The 8,786-nt window shown below is 38.2% G+C and overlaps 1 pseudogene; it reads left to right on the plus strand.

Moving 5' to 3' along the window:
- The first annotated feature begins 1,781 nt into the window (after window positions 1-1,781).
- LOC128635234 (uncharacterized) lies at window positions 1,782-4,327 on the plus strand (annotated as a pseudogene).
- The last annotated feature ends 4,459 nt before the right edge of the window (window positions 4,328-8,786 follow it).

Consider the following 8,786-nt stretch of genomic DNA (forward strand, 5'->3'; position numbering starts at 1 on the left):
TGTATTTTCATGGCTTGCAGGTCAAGCTGGATAGTAGACAGCGCATCCCCGAGAGTCTCCTGGAGCTCCTTTTTAAAAATATCAGCAATGTCCTTCCTCAGTGAAGCCAGCAACTCAAGCTTGAGGGCGGCGAAGTCAAAGTCACTGCTCGGTGATGCGGATTCAGGGGAAGAAGGAGACTCGCTCGCGGCGCACACACTAGCCCTCAGTTGTGTCTGAATGCTACCACGGGTTTTCGTGTTCTTTCCAGACATTTTAACGTACCACAAAGTTAAAAGTGCAAACAAAGAAACGGAGTAGAATAAGTCAAAATCTATTGTATGACCGAAAAGCGCTAATTAATTACAATTTTAATCGAAATCAGCAGAAGCCTCCAACTTCGCGTCCTACTCCATCAAACTCCGAATTCGAACTCTAAATTTGGAGTTTCTAACTCAGTCCTTCTAGTGCCACCAACTGTCCTAAGTTGCACTCACTTTTATGTTAATAACTTTTGAACTTTGAGTCCTGGAAACGAAATTCATTTTTCATCTGATTCCTTGGCTCAAGCCGATTCGATCGTACTATGACGTCATTTTCCATAATTAAATTTTTTTGCCATTTTGAATTTTCTGAAAGACCTACTTATACTAACTCATATTAGGCCGTTTGTTGATTTGCACAATGATTGGCTTGCATAATTTCTAGACAGTGACGACAAAGCTTTATTCATATAATTTTGATAAGCCATAATGTTTTCGAATGGCGTTTCAACGAATTCAACGGAAAGCACGGCAAAATGGATGAATTCAATGAAGAACGTGCAAAATTTGTCTTGAGGCTGTATCTCTGCAACACTTTGAGGGATTGTGACGAAACTTGGTAAGTGTCATCATGATTAGGCCCTGAAGTTATCTGCAGCATTTCAGTGCACTGCCCTCTACTGGTCAGGAGATAGAAAAATGGCTTTTTGGCTTATAACTTTTCAATGCTTTCCTGCATAATAACCACCATCCCCAGATGCTACCTGTGAATTTTCAGAACAATGCCACATACTGGACAAAAATTCTAAGAAGTAGCTATTTTTAGTTAATTTTTAAAATTTATGTTTTTGTTTTGTTTTGTTTTTTAGCTTCTTTGTTTGGTTTTTTTAGCTGCTGGTGGTGGTGTAGGTGGTGTTCAAGTGTCCAATAGAGTAATAATAGAGAATAGAGAATAAGTGTCCTCTAAGAAAATTTTCTCTACACCATTCTGCAAGCTGGTTCACATCCTGTTTGCTGACTCATTGTTGTTGCTGATAAGGCCCAAAACTGTAGTGTCATTAGCAAACTTGATGATGTGATTTGCACTATACTTTGCAGTCATAAGTCAGCAGGGTAAACAGCAGTGGACTGAGCACACATCCTTGGGGAGTGCCGGTGTTCAGTGTGGTAGTGTTGAAGGTGGTGTTGCTCCTGATGGACTTGAGTATCCAATCCTGGATCTAGTTGAGGGGGTGGTCAAGCTGAATTTTCTTATCAGCTATTGTGTTACATTCTGAACTGATGTCTATGACCACCATCCTTACATAATTGTAAGGTGAGTCAGAGAAAGGTGGATGGTAGCAGATACAGCATCCTCTGTTGATTGGTTAAGACAGTAGGTGTACTGAAATGTCCATTGTAGTGGAAGACTGTTCTTTATGTGTTGCATGACTAACTTGAAGCATGATTCACTTGATGCACTTCATGATGATAGATGTGTGTGCAATGGTCCAGTAGTCATTCAGGCAGGATGCATATGATTACTTTGGCACAGGGATGATGGTGGTTACAGTAGGTAGTCAACCAGAATGCCTACGACCGTTGTGTGTACTGCCACCTCAAGGCCATGGCCGTAAATACAAACCAGTCACATGTGAAAGTCATTCGCGAAATTACCACCAGGTGGCCAAAGAGATGGTTTGCAAAAGACTGGAATTGTGTTGCTTTCGTGGAATAAGTTAATAGTAATAAAAATATGCCACTACATTGTTTTTATTTTTTCAAATAAAAAATCAGCAGTGACAAACTTAATGTTATTGTTAGAATAAATAAAAACCTATTAGAACAATGCGCCATTAAAAGCTTTTGATTTGCAAATGTGTCACAATCATTCAGTCGAAGTCATCCCCTATCCAGAAGTGAAATCTTCAACTCAACTCTGCATTGAAGAGTTTATGTAACTCAGATGGCCAAAAATAAAGACTTGTGCACACATGTACATGTTAGCAAGTATATCACATTCAAGCAGTTATATTTCATATAAATGCATACATTTGATCTGTGTCTGCATGGGCGTAGATTTTTTTTGAACATGGGGGGGGGGGGGGGGGGGGGGGGGGTTTGAATTGAAGTGTGAATGGGTATGCTTCCTGATATTTCTTTTTTTTTAATTAAATGAAAAGAAGTATAAATACAGTGAAAAAAAATCAGCTTTGTTATATGCAGTGCCATTACACATTTTTCCTCTGCTTATCTATCTTTCTATCTATCTACCCATACATTCATCTGTCTGTCAAATCTATCTATCTATCTATCATCCACAAGCATTTATGATGAAGTGATTGCTTCATTACAACAGATTAGACAGGGCATAGCAGTCCAAATGAATATAATTGATGCTTTTGCGACAAGGTTACATCAATCAAGAACCAGTTCTCCACCCCAGATACCCATAGACAGGCTCCTCCTCCATGTAACTCTCAACTTCTCCCCTCTCTCAGAGACTGATGTCTCAAAACTCCTCCTCTCTAGCCCTCCTACAACCTGTCCTCTAGACTCTATCCCTTATCATCTTCTTCAGTCTATCTCTCCCATGCTATTACCTGCAATCACACACATCTTTAACACATCCATCTCCCCCGGCACATTCCCTACCTCATTTAAGCAGGCCCAGGTTACCCTACTGCTTAAAAACCGACACTTAACTCTGCTGCAGTTGACAACTATAGACGTGTCTCCCTCCTCCTATTTCTATCCAAAACCCTTGAAAGAGCTGTTTGTAATCAACTCTCCACTTTTCTCACACAGAATAACCTCCTGGACACCAAGCAGTACAATCCTTCAAGGTGTTGTAGAGGGGAGGGGTTTCTGAAACTCAGCAACTCACAACTGTGGTTCCCCAGGGGTCAGATCTGGGTCCACTGCTCTATTCTATTTATACAAGATCTCTGGGGCCTGTGATTGAGTCTTGTGGCTTCTCATGTCATTGCTATTCTGATGACACCCAGCTCAATTTGTCCTTCCAGCCTGATGATCTATCCATCTCAGCACAAATTTCTGCCTGCCTGTCTGACATCTCAGACTGGATGAGGGAACACCACCATAAGCTTAACTTAGCAAAACGGAGCTTCTCGTCATCCCTGCCTGCCCCTCAATCAACCATAACCTCACCATACAACTTGGCTCTATCACACTCAAGACAACCAGGACAGCTAGAAAGCTTGGGGTGACTTTCAATAACAACTTGACCTTTACAGACCACATTTCAACAACTGCAAGATCCTGTAGGTTCATTCTGTACAACATCAAGAAAATCAGACCCTATCCTACTGAACAGGCTACACGGCTAATAGTCCAGACTCTTATCTCAAAACTGGACTATTGCAAAGCACTACTCCTGGGTCTCCCTGCCAGCTCCATCAAACCCCTTCTGATGATTCAAAATGCAGCAGCATGCCTCGTCTTCAACCAGCCAAAAAAAATTACCCATGTCACACCTCTCTTCATCTCCCTCCACTGGCTTCCTGTAGCTGCCCGCATCAAATTCAAGGCTTTGATGCTTATGTACAAGACCTTGTCCGAAACAGCACTCCCCTACCTCAACACTCCTTGAGGTTTACATTCCCTCACGCAACCTGCGATCGGTTAATGACTGACGCCTGAAAATGCCTACTCAGCGAGGCACAAGGTCCCTTTCCAGAACCTTCAAACTGACTGTCCCTCAATGGTGGAGTGAACTTCCAACCTCAATCTGGACAGCAGAGTCTGTAACTATCTTCAAAAAATGGCTAAAGGGCCACCTTTTCCGTGAACACGTAACTAACCCCAACTTGCCCCCCCCATTTTTAAAACAAAAAAAAACATTACACTGGCTCTTACACCTCTACCCTATGTATTTTCCTTCTTTAGAACTCAATTAAAAATCTTGTATAGTAGCACTACTTGTATTGTTCTCTGCTTGATATATCACTTTGCTTGTATTTCCTCATTTAGAAGTCGCTTTGGATAAAAGCATCTGGTAAATGAATAAATGTAATGTAAATTATTAAAACATATACATATCATTTATTGTGTGATTTTAACTTCCACTGTAGTGCACAGTGTGAACACGATGTCCAGTGTGAAGAATCTTGTTATTGATAATAATGGGAACTATTAAAATAAAATTTAGCATAAAAATAATATAACACAAGGCAGTTTTTCACTAACTTGTTATTGTTAAATAGTTATGGCTAAATTGCAATGGATTAGCAAGCTAACTAGCTACAATATATGTGGAGTGTGGTTAGCTAGACTACACCATAATATGTAATGTTCCCCTAATGTTTGCTTAAAGTTCCCATAATGTTCTCTTAACCTATATATTCATCATTTATTTTTAATATCCATACATTCCCTTGTCAGAAAATCCTATTGGAATTACAGTTTATCCTACAGGATCTTGTTGGATATTGTGATTTTTTAAAAAGGAATTTCAGTTTATCCTGTAGGATCTTATTTGATTCTTAAAATTCTTGTAGGACACTGTGATTTTAAAAAATGGAATTTCAGTTTATCTTGTAGGACAGTGGTCACCAGCCCTTTTCCTTGAGATCTACTTTCCTGCAGGTTTCATCTCCAACCAAAATCTAACACACCTGTTTCAGCTGATCAAAAGCTTCTTAAGGCAATGATTAGTGGACATGAATTGGGCACGAAGTGGGCATGATTATGGTTGGAGATAGAGTTTCAGGAAGGTAGATCTCCAGGAAAGGGGTTGGTGACCCATGCTATAGGATGTTATTTGATTTTAGAATCTTACTGGAAACATCTTAAATGGATCCCATTAAAATATCCTGTAAAAGTTGTCCTACAGGATATTTATGTCTTGTCTTAAGATAATTCCTAAAGGAATCTTATAGGAATGGTTCCAAAATATGATAGAAATTCTAATTAGAATCCTGTACAAGTGTCTTATTGTAATCCTTTAGGATTTTTTGACAAGGGTCCATGCATCATTAATAATAAATAAAAACAAATCAGTCTATATAAATAAATAATCAGGACACAATATATGTTATTGTTGATCCATTGTTCACATAAAATAACAAGCCATGACTCTCAGGACATTCAAAACCATAATTAAAAAACAAACAAAGATGAAAACCTTTTCACAGATAATTTGCAAGAACAGTAAAAGGACATTTTTTTTTATTGTAACTATAAAAACAGATAGCATTTTCAACTTCTTATCAACTTCTCCACTTGAAAAAACAGATTCACTTCTTCCATCACTGTTATCTGCAAATTTAACAAAGAAATTTAAAAAAGCCAAAGAAAGTTACATGTTCAATAGATTAAACAATCAGAATTAGATGAACAATTAAATATATAAATAAATACACTTTATTGTATAGGCTCAAGTGCAGTGTCACAATATGAAGTGATTTTAATATTGACACGAGCTGATATTTTAGTTTAAATATATATAAAACAGGCTGAGATTATTTAATAAAAGCAGATCTCCCTCATTCTCTCCCGCTTCTCACACTAACTGCTCTCACAGTCAGCGACAGGCAGGCTGGGCTTCTTTTTTGTCAGAAACCTCTACCTCTCGAACTACCTCTCGAAACAAAAATGCTCATTTAAAAAATTAGCTTCACTGATTAATGTTATGCTGCACTCCATTCAAATCAAATCTCTGTGGTGAAGTCTCCATGCACTTTGCAGCCATCACTTATACAGGACACAGCATTAGCTTTATTTACAACAATTAATGACTGTGGCTGTGTGGCACGACCAAACATTATAGGTTTTATGTGTCAGCCGCCATATTTTACTTCCATGAACTGTGCAACTTTGTTGTGATGTATGAAACCTAACTAATTAGCCAGCTAGCTAACTACTATCCAACACTGCTTAGCCCCGGTGACTAACTAATAAACTAACTAGTGTGTTGTTGTAGCTAACTAGCTTCCTAACGTTAGACAAAGAGAAGTTAAGTGACAGCAACACTAATGTCCTTTGAGACTTTAGTTAAAGTGCTGAATAGGTACTTTCCATTGAAACTTAAGTGGACGAAGATGATAAAAATGCACTGTCTATAAACCTGCCAGAAATGGTTAAAGGAGTTGAATTTCAAACATACCAACTCAGCTGATGACTCATCTATGGTTTCTGGTTTGCATGTGTGGTGATAGTCTTGATGGAATTCACATCATCTATGTAGCCAGCTGTGTATTCCCCCAAATCTGTGGTGTGGTTGTATGTAGCAGCCTCTCTGTACATATTCCAGTTTGTGTGCTCAAAACTGAAAGTGCTGAAATGGCTCACTCAGACCAGGTTTTCACCCGTTTCAGAACTGGGCAGCACATTGTAGAAGTGATCTGTATGCTGGGATTAGCATGACAGAGATGTGGTCTGTGCAGCCGAGGTGGGGTGCAGCCATATAAGCACCATGAATGTTGATGTAAGGTTTATATAGTATGTACTTATACAACTGCACACCAAAGCATTTATATTATACAGGTCTTTTTATTAAAGTCATTGGTAATCATTGTAATTAAATATTTGTGTATTTTTGTAAAATAAACACATTTGAACATGATGGCAGTTCTCAGAGTCATCCTTGGGGCAAGCAGCTGCCAGAGGGTAATTTTACTTCTTGACTGCCTGAAACAGTGACTGATTTAGATGGTCACATAAGAAGGTAGTCTCAGCTCGTAGGCCCCTTCTCTGCAATCTTGCTAACTGTTTGTACAGTTCCCCATCAATGTGTGCTTATAATCACCCCAAAGACTCCTCATCTTATTTATCTACAGTACTGATGAAACAGGGATATTGTCCCCTCTGGAATCCACTTCTTCTATTCAGGTGGCCAGACATCTTTGTTATTCACCCCTTTGCATGTGATGCAGAGTTGAAACTTGAACAGGCCAACAGAACCTTTAGAAAAAAGGGACCACTGCTCATTCCTGGTGCCAAGTTGAAATCTGATATCTATGTGGGGTTGATTCAAGAGATCAGGCAACACAAAGTCTATGTTACTTAGCAATATTTCTGAGATGAAATAAGTCCTAGTAATATATATATATATATATATATATATATATATATATATATATATATATATATATATATATACACACACACACACACACACACACACACACACACAGCCTTTCGTTTCTCAAGAAATGTGCTCAAAAAAACTTTACTACCAATTCCATTCTTTAATTTAGTACAGCTCTGTCGTTACACAGATCAAAACCTTGTTTGGTTTTGGTTTGGTCAAAAATTTGTCCTACAAAGGACAAATTATTCCAAAGCCTGCAATGATTGAGATTGTAAACAAGGCTACAGTTGTCAGGACATCTCAGTCAGCAAACTGAGTCTCCCAAAATACACCATGGCATACAAACATGGCCACCACAGACTACACATCCAAAAACACACGACTTAAATACTAGTGCTCATTTAACCAAAATATGAAACAAATGCAAACACTCATGTGACATGGGCCAGTGTGGTGCAGTGGCTGATGGGAAACATAGTTCAGCGATGATTTCGGCATGACCATGACAAGAGTAGGATACAGTTGCCAAAGAGATAACTAAAACTTGAGTTCTATTTCAAATATTTTAATATTCTCAAGAGCAAATTCTATTTAAGTTGATAACTACATTTGGTACCTAAAGTAGCACATGTCCGTCATATGTAAACAATGCTCAGTTTTACATTTATGGTTTAACTTGGCAGTCAAAGTGTTTTACTTCCTGCATCTTTAATCAATACTATACTCAGCATAAAAAGAAACATCCCCTTTTCAAGAGACTGTATTTTAAAGGTAACTTTGTAAAATACAAATAAGCGTTACAGATCTTTATTGGAAAGGATTTAAACAATGTTTTTCTTGCTTGTTCACTGAACCATAAACAATTATTGCACATGAACCTATGGAACAGTCCTTAAGACACTAACAGTTTACAGGCAGTAGGCAATTAAGGTCACAGTTACAATAACTTCGGACACTAAAAAGACCTTTCTACTGACTCTGAAAAACACCAGAAGAAAGATGCCTAAGGTGCCTGCTCACCTGAAAATACCATATTCCTGCTGCAGGGAGGCTTATGTCTCAGCTGTTGAATGTTTTTATGTTTATACCAATATTTACACATTTACGCATGGAAATAAAAGCAGTTTAATGTGAGATGGCGTTTCTTTTTTTGCTGAGTATATTTTCTTCAGTTGAAATACAGAACAACAAACTCAAAGTAAATGTTTAAAATGTTTAATGTTTAACAGTGCTGGCGATCCCGTGTGTTGTGCCATTGCTTTCCAGATGTTATTTGGGTAACCTTAACTTGTAAATTTTGCACGCTCTACTGGAGATATAACCTTGTGCTCTTTTTCCTCCCTTATATGGTGGACCATACATTACATTTCTTTCAACAGACACATCAGTATTGTGCTCTCGAGATTTTAAAACTGCAACAAATTGTGAAACTCACAATTTGTGTTGTCTTGTTCCACCCACACAAACAGTGAAGGTGTTTTTTTAAGTTGAAGATTATATATTATAAACCA

The sequence above is a fragment of the Ictalurus punctatus genome, chromosome 16 (assembly GCF_001660625.3).
Source record: "Ictalurus punctatus breed USDA103 chromosome 16, Coco_2.0, whole genome shotgun sequence".
In the NCBI taxonomy this organism is placed as follows: Eukaryota; Metazoa; Chordata; class Actinopteri; order Siluriformes; family Ictaluridae; genus Ictalurus; species Ictalurus punctatus.